This window comes from Benincasa hispida, chromosome 8, assembly GCF_027475165.1.
Source record: "Benincasa hispida cultivar pf3 chromosome 8, pf3_genome.v1.1, whole genome shotgun sequence".
In the NCBI taxonomy this organism is placed as follows: domain Eukaryota; kingdom Viridiplantae; phylum Streptophyta; class Magnoliopsida; order Cucurbitales; family Cucurbitaceae; genus Benincasa; species Benincasa hispida.
Window position 1 is genome coordinate 8,291,686 of NC_143485.1, and position 14,121 is coordinate 8,305,806.

Sequence of the window (14,121 nt, forward strand, 5' to 3'; positions counted from 1 at the left end):
TAGGTTGACACCTCCTTAGCACGTTCATCATGTCCCAACGCCAATAACATTGTATTAATTCACAAAAAAAAGAGTATGTAGAAAGAGCTAGAGAAAAACTCTATATCAAAACAATAGGGAAAGGGCAACGAGGTTAGAAAAATACCTTCCAGTTTAGAGAAAATGTGGAAGTATCGTAATTACAAAATAAAGATGATTTAGCGCACCAAAGACCAATTAGTGATGGAGCTTCATCCCACACGCGATCTTCGTATTGTTTGTTCCTTTCAAGCCACGTGCACCATAGAACGACAGTGATGAGGTTGCTTTTTAGGATCCCATCCTTTGTATTCAGTCTGGTGCTCAAGAGATAGTTGAGGAGATTGGATGTAGTTTGTATATGTTGTTGGGGAGACACTTGGGATAAACGAGCCCAGAGATTAGAGGAATATATACAGTTGGTGAAGAGATGGTCCACAGTTTTCGAGCTACCCCTGCAAAGAACACACCAATTCGGATTGAAACAGCGTTAGGAGTTCCTTTGTTGATTTTTTTCAACAGTGTTGAGGCCATTATGAAGGATACACCAGAGGAAGAATTTGCATTTTTTGGGGGTATACAATTCCCATAAGTTACCTGGATTGATTATGGGTGTATGTGTGGAGGTGCCATATATATGTACTTTTAGTCGAGCTAAGGTTCCAAACAATCTTATCTACATCAAAATTATTGGATGGATGAGGCCAACCACTTGTTAAGTCCTACCAAGCTATTTGTTCCCGCTGTATAAGAGGTCTACGGGGATGAAAGTTCCAACAATTCAGTGAAGCATCCCAAGCATCTTCCACTTTCAAGAGTGGATCCATGGTCAAGGCAAAGAATCTTTGTGCATAAGCCATCACTCTCTTATTATATGACTGGTTTTCTTCCTTTTATTATTAAAATTCTTTTTAGTTTCTTTTTGCACTCATATCAAAATCTTTTCTCAGCTTAGACTTTATTGATCTTGTACGTTTAGATTCCTTTAAGGATTATCTATGCATTATAACAAAATTGTAGACTTCTTCGATTCTTCACTTTCAACAATGGCCACACACAAAAAACAACCACATAACAATCGGTTCTCATACTTCCTTTTATAACGATATTAACAAGGATGTTATAGACAAGGAAACCAACATGACCGAAATTATCCCGAAAACCATCAACTGGACAGTCCAATACGAAGTCAACCGAAAGATATCCAATATTACAAAAACGGTAAAATTACATGCCAAATAAAAATAATAACAACCTTTAACTCCGAAAATACTTTTTCGAAAAGTTCAAGGTATTAGGTTACATAATTAAAATGTGTTTTTGTAAATTGTAAAAACACTAAAAAAAAAAAAACGCAAGTTCATTTAGAATAAGCCCAAAAATGTTGATTGAAAACCTAATTTTCTATAGATAAAAGCATATGCTTAAAAATGATAGGTTTTTTTTTCTTTTTTCCAATTGTTGAAATAAAAAATGGATCGTACCAAACAACTGCAACAATTAATAATAATTTTTAATCTTATTATTAATTATTATTACAATTAATTATTAAATGGAGAATCAATGATTAGATGTGAATGTCAACGGAGAAAGCCTGTCAGATTGATGGGATGATTGCATTTTGATTTCAAAAATGCCAGTTTCGTAGTAATATTTTGTTTTTCTTCCAAATAAAACAAGGGGCATTTTTCAATATAAAAAAAAATAAAAAATATTTACACTATATAACAAAAATTATTTAACAAATAAAGTTGGTTTTCCTTTGTTGTGAGTCAATAACCAACATTTGAGTGCATCCGACATTAAATGTTTTTTTTTGTGAAAGACCATGTGTGTCATCATTCTTTATTGTAAAAACATACATGACAAACCAACAATATTTCTCTTTCATCTATATATGCATAATATAAAAAGTCATTTTCTTTTGTATACACAACTCAATTTTTGAACAAACAAAAAAGTTAACTAATTCACTACATCAATTCACAATAAAGAAAGTGATCAACTGTTTAGACAGTAACCTATCATAAAGGTATATTGATCAATATATACATACGGTTAGAACTCCAAAGATTGAACAACTGATTATCTACTTTGAGAATCATATAGCACTACATGATAAAAGACCTACGATAGCTTCAAAAAACCGCTATAATAAGTCTTTTATAGCATTTTTGCAAAATCGTGATAACCCATGCTATTCAAGATATGAGACTTTTGATAGCTTTTTTAAAATGCTATAAAAAGTCCAACCTTTTATTTGTAATATTTAGTAACACGCTATAAAATACTTGTCTTTGTATAGCATTTTGCAAACCATATTTAATCTATTTATGTATTTATTCGAAGCTGCAACTATTTGTTTAATAAAAGCTATAATAATAAACCTTCAAATGTTCAAAAAAAATTCTTTCTATAGCTTTTATCAAATATTTTTATAGCTTTCTAAAGAACTTTTTAAAGTTTCTTGAATCACATTCATGTTGTTATTATTGTGTTTTATAGATTGCTACACATTAAAAGTGAAAAAAATATTTATAATTCACATAATCAAAGTGTGTATATCTAAATAAGCATTCATTCAAGATTCATATTGTTAAAAAAAAAAAAATATATATATATATATATTAATTAGTATCATACATTTAGAGATGAACAAAACAAACTTTATAAACTATAAAATGTTGATATAAAAAATTCAATTAACTCCAATTGTATTTGTTGTCTATACATTGCATTCATTGGTAGTTCTTCAACAACCTTAAAAAAGTCATTTAAGTAATAAACAGTTAAGTAAAATTATTGAAATAAAGAGCAAAAATAATAAATAGACATTCTAAATAGTTCCGATTAAAACTTTGAACATCCAACAAATGACAATCAAAATCACTCAAACAATGCCTAAATGACACTATGTCATTCGTAAAACTTTCTAAATAGCACCTAGGTGTAATTTTGATAATCAAAACAACAAAGGAAGTTCCTAAAAATTGTCAAGTCACAAATTTACTCTAATTAACTCTCAAAACCACTTAAAATGGTATATAATTCTAGAATATAATAACAAGAATTAATGAAGATAACATACTATTTGTACAGATTTCAAAATCCATTTTTCCCATCAGTATCCAAAAAGTTTCCTGCACACCCCAAATAGATGGTAATAAGTAGATGTTATGTGTATTTAAGATGCACAACAACAGTACTAAATAAGTTCTGTAGAAGGTGAAAACAAAAGAATGTATTAGCATTTATGAATAACTCTCAAAACTCAAGATTAAAACGATCCCACAATCAAAAGTAATGAAACATAACATTAACACTTATAAACATAAGAACCAAATTAAGAAAACTTATCAAACTTAATAAACCAAAACTTAACTAATAAACTTAATCATCCCTTTACCCACCCCCACCCCTACACTAACCTCAAATTCAATGTGAAACTAATGAACTTAACATCAATATTAATCTCAAATGAACTCTCAAGTTCATTAAACAAACCTTAATAATTCAACACTCCAATGAAACTTAAAATTACTTATATTTCCTACTACTCTAGGATCCAAATCTAAGCTAACTTTGAAAGTGTCATAAAAATTTGCTAGAAAAATTTAGATTAACGATAAAGCTGCAACAAAAATTATTCAAGTGGACTCCAATAAATGAGTTCAAGTCACAATAAAAAACGATAACAATTTATGAATAACTTTTTTTTTTTTGGCAACACTACACATACCTTGTGAAAGTTGGTGGTGGAATCTGAACTATAATTGTGTGTTGTGATGTTGAAGGAAAATTGAGCACGAATTTTAAAAATTACTCTAGCTTGAATGAAAGCAATCCTTTTCAATAACAAAATCTTGATGAATAAAGCATACAGGGTGAAACTTATTTCAACCTTAAGGGGTCTATTTCTTTAACTAAGGTATTAACACAACACGAAGGCTTGAATAATTGAGTCATTCGATAATTCATGACAGGAAATTTACCTTGTAGTGGTACCTTTTAAAATCGAATCAAGAATAAGCCTAAATTCACAAGTTTGCATGTTACAATTTTTTATTTTGAATTCTTTATTTAACGGAAACAAACTCTTCTTAAAGAGAAAAGAATTTTCTATTTGAAAAAATATTATTACCCTTCTTTACTACTAGAAAATGTCTCAGGGAAAAGAAAAGGAAACGTAAGTTAGAAACTACAGTAGTCAGACATTTTAAGGAAGATACAAACCGTCCCACTAGCTCAAGCATTGCTTGAAACATAAGCTTTTGATGATTCACCATTTACAAAATTCTTCACTGATCCATATTGGTAGCACAATATTCCGAAGCCATATTTGTGATCTTGTTATGACACACTAAAACCTTATAGAAGAAGCAGATGTTATCACCAAATATCAAATTATATGGACGAGAAAAAATGTGCAACAAATTCCTATATGCAAAAAATACATACGAGAGGTTGTTTGGCAAGCTGACAAGCAATTTATCTTCAATAAGAGAAAGAAGTTTCAAAGTAAGAAACAAAGAAACAATGAATCTGAAGGAACAAAAATCCTAAATTAGGATTGACTAAATGTTGAGTGAAAAAGATGATCCAACAGAATGAAGTCATCATGGTAATTGAAACAAAAATTTCAGCTTAGGAGAACATAAATAGCTAAAGACGCTGAAAATCGAAGTAGATAGAAGATTAAATTCATAGATGAACAAAATCTGGTAAGATCTAAAAAATCCAAAATCCATTAACATCTACCACCACGAAGAAAGAAAAACCCACCCAATGTACCTCATGGTCTCTCTCTAAGTGTGTGACTATTTCTTACCATGAACTTGTTGTATCTTTCCACCTTCAAATGAAGACTACTTCATTTGAAACAAATTAGGTCCACCTAAATATGAGAATCCATTCTCCAAATATAGTAGATCAAATGAATATTATCTAGAGAATCATTCAAGATCTACGACAAAAGCTTCACAATCTCATAGACTGACATACTTGTATTGTTTGGTACAAACACAAAAACGATGGCTCAAATATTCTACAAGATGGCCAACCCTAATATGAGAATCCTATCATCTTAAATATATACAATGGAAAGGTGGAAACAACTCTAAAACAAAATCTGAACAACCCATAAAAGGAAATAAAATCATGGGAATAAACATCTAGGAAGTTTCAGATAAGAAAAAATAATTTGCAAGAATCCGAGACATCCTATGAGACATTTCTTGAGACATCTTACAAAATAGATCTTATGATAAAAGCCAAACAACCTTAAACAAATCTAACCAAATTCCAAATCTCTAAACACTACATAATCATGAGATATTCTCATACATAAATTAATGGTACAAAACAAGGATAGGTATTCATACATCTCTAAACATATTTATAAGTTAGTTATTCAAAACAAATATAAACCATAGAACCTAAATATATTGAGTTGTTTATGATGTCAAACCTTTAAAAATTTTCGACATAGCAATAATTAACTATATGTTGTAAATTTGACGAACACAACAGGAACACGGATAGTAATAAAATAAAATATAATATTAAAATAAACAAATATTAAATAAATAAAACATAATATATAAATAAATAAAATAAAAAAATAAGAAAATAAGAAATGAGAAAATTCTCAAATTTCTCCACTTTCTCTAATTTGTATAGAATTTGTCCAATATGTGTGTAATTTTAAGATCCATCAAATGACACTATTTATAGACAAAGTGGCAAGTAGGATGTGGACTTACATGTACACCAAGCAAGAATAATTACAAGGCACATGGACAACATGAATGATGACACGTAGCTTTGAAACACTAAGCAATGAACATCTATTTATTATTATAATATTCATAATACTCCCTCTTAGATGCCCATACATATATATATGAAATATAACTTGTTAAAACCTTACTAGGAAAAACTCATGGGAAAAAACCCTAGTGAAAGAAAAAGAGTACATATTTCATATAATACATACTCTTAAAAGAATACAATATAATTACTGCTTCTCATGAAAACATCATTTAAGATTTAGGAGTCGCCGCATTCCAATGTTGTACACCAATTTTTCAAAAGTTGCGGTTGGTAATGCCTTTGTAAATAAGTCTGTCAGGTTATCATTCGAACAAATTTGTTGTAAAGTGATGTCGTCATGTTCTTCAAGATCATGAGTGTAGAAAAGCTTCGATGAAATATGTTTTGTTCTATCTCCTTTAATATATTCTCCTTTGATTTGGGCTATGAAAACCGTGTTGTCCTTGTATAATATTGTTGGAAGATTTTTATTAGAAGACAAGCCACACGTTCCATGAATGTGCTGAGTCGTTGACCTTAGCCATACACATTCTCGATTAGCCTCGCGAATTGTAAGAATTTCAACATGATTTGAGGAAGTGACTGTTATAGTTTGTTTCATCGATCGCCATGATATATAGCAGTTCCTCCACATGTCAACAAATAACCTGTTTGAGATCTAGCTTTGTGTGGATCAGATAAATATTCACAACCTACATAACCAATTAGATCAAAATTTGATTTATTTTAATAAAACAAATCCATATTGATTGTTCTTCGAAGATAACGGAGTATACGCTTAATTCCGTTCCAATGTCTTTTTGTAGGAGAAGAACTATATCTAGCTAATAAATTTACCAAAAATGCAATATCTTGTCTTGTATTATTAGCAAGATACATGAGTGCACCAAATGCACGATAATATGGCACTTCAGGACCAAGAAGTTCTTCATTGTCTTCTCGAGGTCGAAATATTTCTTTCTTTATATCCAATGAACAAACTTCCATTGGAATATTTAATGGGTGTGTTTTATCCATATAAAATCTTTTCAAAACTTTTCTTGTATAAGTTGATTGATGAATAAATATTCCATCTACTAAATGCTCAATTTGCAAACCAAGGCAAAATTTTGTTTTTTCGAGATATTTGATCTAAAATTATTTCTTAAGATATTCTATTGCTTTTGAAAGCTCTTCAGAAGTTCCAATTATATTCAAGCCATCAACATATACAGTTATAATAGCAAATCCGTATTGTGATTTCTTTATAAAAACACACGGACATATTGGATTATTTTGATATCATTCTTTCAATAAATATCCACTCAGGTGATTGTGCCACATCCATCTTGATTGTTTCAATCCATATAGCGATCTCTGTAACTTTATTGAATATCATTTCCGGGAGTTTGATGTATATATTTCACGTACCTTAAATCCTTATGGGATTTTCATATAAATATCATTATCAAGAGATCCACATAAATATGCTATGACTACATCCATAAGATGCATATCTAGATTTTTATACACAGTCAAGCCAATTAAATATCTTAATGTAATTGCATCCACCACTGGAAAATACATCTCCTCAAAATCAATAACAGGCCTTTGTGAAAAACCTTATGCAACTAGTCTTGCTTTATATCTTGTGATCTCATTATTTTTATTTCTTTTGCTCACAAATATCCATTTGTATCCCACAGGTTTAACACCTTCTGATGTTTGGACTATTGGTCTGAAAATCTGACGTTTTAAAAGTGAATTTAATTATGCGTCGATTGTTTCTTTCCAATGAAGCCAATCTTTTCTATGTCGACATTCTTCAACAGATTTTGGTTCAAAATCCTCATTTTTATATCAAGAGCAATATTATACGCAAAAAATTTGTCAATAATTATATTAGTTCGATTCCACCTTTTTCCTATCATGACATAGTATATTGAGATCTCATTATTATTTTTAGGTATTTCACCTTCCTCACTAATTATGTCGAGAATTACTTTATTGGTATTTACATCCTCAACCAAGTCTTTTTCACTGAGTTATTTTTCGTTTTTGGGGACTTTTATCTTTGGAACCCACTGGTCTATCACGCTTCTAGCGTGTTCCAGACTCATTAATGATAACTTGTTATGCTGAGCTATCAATTTTCGATGGAACATTTGCAACTAGTATATGTGACCTAGTTACTTTCTTTGCATCTATAAATGCATTTGGTAATTAATTTGCTATATTTTACAAATGAATTATTTTCTGTACTTCAAGTTCACATTGATCTGTACGGGGATTTAAATGAGACAATAACAATGCACTCCATATAATTTATTTTTCCAAGTTCTTAATTTCTCCCCCTAATGTTTGAAAAATTGTCTCATAAAAATGACAATCAACAAATCGTGCAGTAAATACATCACCCGTCATAGGCTCAAGATATTTAATCATTGATGAGGAATCATATCCAACATATATTCCTAACCTTCTTTGAGGACTCATCTTAGTGCGTTGTGGTGGAGCAAGTGGAACATATATTACACACCCAAAAGTTTTCAAATGGGAAATATTTTGCTCATGACCATAAGCTAATTGTAATGGCGAGTACTTGTGATAAGTTACTGGCCTAATGCGTACAAGTGACGATGCATGTAAAATAGCATGTCCCCATATAGATGAAGGAAGCGTAGCTCTCATAAGTAATGGTCTTGCAATTAATTGCAAACGTTTATAAATGATTCTACTAAGCCATTTTGTGTATGAACATGAGCTACAGGATGTTCAACATTTATCCTAATTGACATACAATAATTATCAAAAGCCTGAGATGTAAATTCACAAATATTATCAACACGAATGGTCTTAATTGTATAATCAGGAAATTGTGCTCTTATCTTAATTATTTGAGCAAGTAATCTTGCAAATGCAAGATTTCGACTTGATAATAAGCTCACGTGTGATCATCTGTTGGATGCATCTATTAATACCATAAAATATATAAATGATCCACTTGGTGGATTAATGGGTCCATATATATCACCATGAATTTGTGCTAAAAATGCAGGTGATTCAGTCGCCACTTTAGATGGTGATGGTCTAATTATGAATTTTTTTAGAGAGCAAGTATCACATGATAATTCATTAGATTGAAGAATCTTCTGACTCTTCAATGGATGTCCATTTGAATTCTCAACAATTCTTCTCATCATTATAGATCCTGGATAACCCAATCAGTCATGTCAAATTGCAACTATGTTTGGATTCATGAACTTTAGGCTCATTGTTGCATATGTTTCAATTACTCATATATGAGTATAATATAATTTAGAAGATAAAGCAGGAAACTCTTCCAATATACGTTTTTCATTTGAGACAGTAGATATGATATATAGATATTCCACATTATTCTTACTATCAGTCTTAATATGATAACCATTATAACGTATATCTTTAAAACTTTTTATTGACTAGAGAACAATACATTGTCAATTGTAAATTTTGTTCCTCTAGGTAAAATAATATTTTCTTTTCCAAAACCTTCAATCAAGTTTGCAAAACTTAGCACTTTAAGCTTTCCTCAGCTAACTCTCCTAAAGATTCTGACCAAGAACATCATAAACTGATGACTATCATACCCTATAGTCAAGCAGTCGAAAGCCTAATGTATTTAATTATTTCTACTAAACCTGATCTCTCTTATTCAGCTAACTTAGTTCATAGATATATGTCTAATCCCGGTAAGAGACACTGGGAGGCTACTAAATAGATCCTAAGATACTTGGTTTGCTCTAAAAACTCAAGATTAGTCTACCAATGGTCAGCTGGACCAAACTTAGAGCTTTATAGATATTTGGATGCTGACAATGTTGGTAATTTGGACAAAAGGAGTTCCTTAACAGGTTACCTTTTCCTTTATGGTCCTACTCTAATTAGCTAGAAAGCATCACTATAGCCTATAGTAGCCTTATCTATAACAAAAGCTGAATATATGGCTTTAACAGAAGCAATCAAATAGGCATTTTGGTTCAAGGGATTGTTGAAAGACTTTGAAATAGATCAAACAGTAGTGAAACTCTACTGTGACAACCAACTTGCTATCCATTCGTCTCGAAATCCATAATTCCACACTAGAACTAAACAAATCGATATCAAGTATCATTTCATTAGAGATAAAATTGAGACAGGGGAGATAGAAATTTTAAAGGTTCATACTTCAGAAAATGCAATAGCCTTGTTAACAAAACTTGTTTCGCATTTTAATTTGTTTAAATGTTTAGAACATGTTGGCTTTGAGCTTCTAGACACAGGGTAGACAGATCGGTCAGAATCCGGAAGATCAGAAGATTGCAAGATATTGGAATCAAGGTGGAGAATTTGAAGAAGCTTTTACACAAATATCTCATTTTTTTGTTTGTTTCTAACTAACTTTGTAAACAGTCAGCTAGTATATTTTATAAATACCACTAATTTTAAATTCAATACAAAGAGTTACCATCATTTTCCTTAGTTTTCTGTAAACAACAAAACTGAACACAATCTTCATCAGTAAAAGAATTCAGATCTTCCCGTGGATGTAGGCAATCTTGTCGAACCATGTAAACACCGTGTCTCATCTTATTGCCTTATCTTTCTTGTTCATACGAGTGTTTTATTTACTACAAATCGTGTGCCATTCATTCACCATTAAAGTCGCATCGAGTAATCTGAATATCGAGTCAATCGTGCATCGTTCTTTGCTATCGAGTAGCTTTGAGTTCATCATTTTCACTTCGAGTCGCACCGATAATCGTTCAGTAACCGTCGAGTACAATCGTGTATTAGTGCAGTTGTCACTGAGTTCCATTGAGGATTTAACAGAGACTCGTCAGATGAAAAAGGGAATTCTCATCGAGGACCGAGTACGAAGACGTCGAGCATCGAGTTTCGAGTATCGAGGATTTGGCAGAATATTTATGAGTCATTTCTTCATCTTCCTAGCATTAACATTATGTATTTAGACCTTGTGAAGAGTGGTTAGCCCAACAAAGAGAAATGAATTTCCATGATATAAGAGCATGACCAAATTAAATTAAACTATGATGATTTTCAAATAATAGGTGGCTAGCAAAACTTTATTAAATAAAAATCTATAAAAAAATTCGACAAAATTTTGTTTGAAATTCAGATAAACCAACCAAAAAATAAAACATACTTCCAAGTAACTGAGTTTAATTGCACAGAAATCATTAATCATTTCACAACTCAACAACCACAATATAACTATATATATAAAAGTATCAAGAATTTTTAGGAAAGGCCTGGACTTTCTCCAACACAGAAGAAACTTCAGAAAGAAGAGGTTACGTTATACCTACCTCAAGAGCTAGACGAGGATACAATCAACTAGAGTCAGTTTCAAGAAGAATTGCAAATTCATATTACATAACTATAGTAGAGGTTGATCTAAAAAGAGAAACAAGTAGTACTGGCTGAAGAATCTTTGTCTTCAATCTCTTTTAAAGATCCAAAAAGATTCCCCTTAAATTCTTCAGTGTTTAAGTTACACCCAAACAAAAGGAGATTAATGTTCAATTACTACTTTTGTTTGATCTCTACTATTTCAGAGGTTAAGTGGGTGTCCATATCACAGAAGAGAAGCTAATCTTCACAATCTGTTTTCGAACAACTTGAAACAACAAGTAATCCGTGAAAGGATGAGTCGAAAAGTCCAGAAAATAAATAATTCGATGAATGAATGATGAAAATGAGATTGACAATATTGTTTCTTGAGAATGAAGGAAAAATATTTTTTCCTCATAAATAAGGACACATCTTTAAAAGTGAAACGTACAAAGAAAAAGCAAGAAGATGAAGAAAAGTAGGTGATTCATGTCATAATTTGTAATTTCTGTTAAAATAAGTCCTAATTATACTTTTAAATATACAAATGTATTGAAGATCACCGTTGTAAATACCTATGTTGGGCAGATGACCCTTCAAAAGTCCCAAATACTCAAGATCACTGTTGAAGAGATGAAGAAATGGCTCTAATCAATTATGCTAAATCCTCGAATACTCAGAACTCGACGCTCAACTGCTTGCTACTCGATCGTCAATCAGAATTCCCTTCTCGTCTGACTGGTCTCTGTTAAATCCTCGATGTAACTCGATGATAACAGAGTTAATACTCGATCATACTCGACGGTTCTTTAATGATACTCGGTGCAACTCGAAGGTGAAAACGATATATTCGAACCTATTCGATAGTGATGAATTGATGCACGATTGACTCGATAACTTGATTGCTTAATGCGATTTGTAATGTAAACAATTGACGTGCGATTTGCAGTAAGGAAATACTCGATTGAAGAAGAAAGATAAAGGAAGAAGAAAATAGACAAAGTGTTTACATGTTTCGGCAAAAAAACCTACGTCCACGAAAGATCTGAAATCTTTTGACTTAATGAAGATTTCTTATAGATTTTTGTTTATAGAAAACTAAGAAATGATGATATCTGTCTCTTTTGAATTCGAAAATAGTTGTATTTATAAGTTTATACCAGTCGACCATTACAAAATGCTAATTATAAACAAACTGAAAATCTGAAGTATTTGAGTCAAACATCTTCAAATTCTCCATTTTGACTCCAATGCCTTGCAATCTTCATGATCTTCCTGATTCTAACCGAATTGTATACCCTGTGTTTGGATGCTGAAAACCAACTTGTTCTAAAGATTTAAACAATTTAAGCTTTGTAACATGTTTAGTTAACATATCAGCTGCATTGTCAGATGTATGGATTTTTAAAATTTCTATCTTCCCTGTCTAAATTTTATCTCTAATGAAGTGATATTTGATATCAATATGCTTTGTTCTGGTATGGAATTATGGATTTCGGACAAATGGATAGCACTTTGGTTATCACAGTAGAGTTCACTACTGTTTGATCTATTCCAAAGTCTTTCACCAGTCCCTTGAGACACAAAGCCTCTTTGGTAGCTTCAGTTAGAGCCATATATTCAGCTTTAGTTGTAGATATGGCTTCTATAGGCTGAAGTGATGCTTTCCAACTAATTAGATTAGGACCAAAAAGGAAAAGATAACCTACTAAGGACATCCTTTTGTCCAAACACAAGCATAGTCAGCATCAACATATCTATAAAGCTCTAGTTTTGGTTCAGCTGACCTTTGATAGACTAACTTAATGTTTTTAAACAGAACTAGATACCTTAGGATCTATTTAGTAGCCTTCCAGTGTCTCTTACCAAGATTAGACATATATCTATTAAATAAGCTAGCTAAATATGAGAGGTTACATCTAGTAGAAATCATTAAATACATAGGCTTCCGACAGCTTGATTATAGGGTATGACAGCCATCTGTTTCTGGTGTTGTTGGTTAGAATCCTTATGAGAGTTAGCTGAGGAAAGCTTAAAGTGTTGGGCAATGGATAAACTCACAGGTTTTGGATCAATCATGTTGAACCTTTGAAGGATTTTCTCACAATAGTTGGACTGACTGATGCTTAGAATAGACTCCTTTTTATTACTATGGATTTCTATTCCTAGGACCTTACTTGCTTCTCCTAAGTCATTCATATCAAACTCTCTTTTTAAGACATTTTTAACATAGGTTAGATCTTCTTTAAACCTATCAGCTAGCAACATGTCATCTACATATATGAGTAGGTAAACTTTATCCTTTTAAAAACCTGTGTTTACATAAGCACATATGTCAAATGAGCTTTTTTTGAACCCAATGCTAGAAATATAGACATTAAATCTCTTATACTAGCATTTAGGTGATTGTTTTAACCCATATATAGACTTATTGAGTAAGCAAAAGAGATTTTCTTTTCCTTTAACTTCAAATATTTAGGTTGCGTCATATAGATTGTCTCCTCTAGATGTCCATGAAGAAAGGAAGTTTTGACATCTAGTTAATATAATTTTAGATTATTTTGAGCAACTAAGGATAGAAGAAATCTTATTGAAGTCTATTTTATAATAGGAGAGAAAATCTCAGCATAGTCTATTCCTTTTTTTTGTGTGAACCCCTTAGTAACCAATCTAGCTTTAAATCTAGGCTTTAAATCTTAGCATAGTCTATTCCTTCTTTAAGTTTAAAAATCCATTTAGAAGCAATAGGTTTATACCCTTTTGGTAGAGGAATAAAGGACCAAGGGTCATTCACCCTTAGTGAATGCATCTCCCCATTCATTACCTCAATCCAATCCCTTACATTAGCAAAACTTGTTGCTTCCTCAAAGGTAGTTGGTTTTTGGCTAGTAGGAGCTATTACAACATTTAAAATCAGAT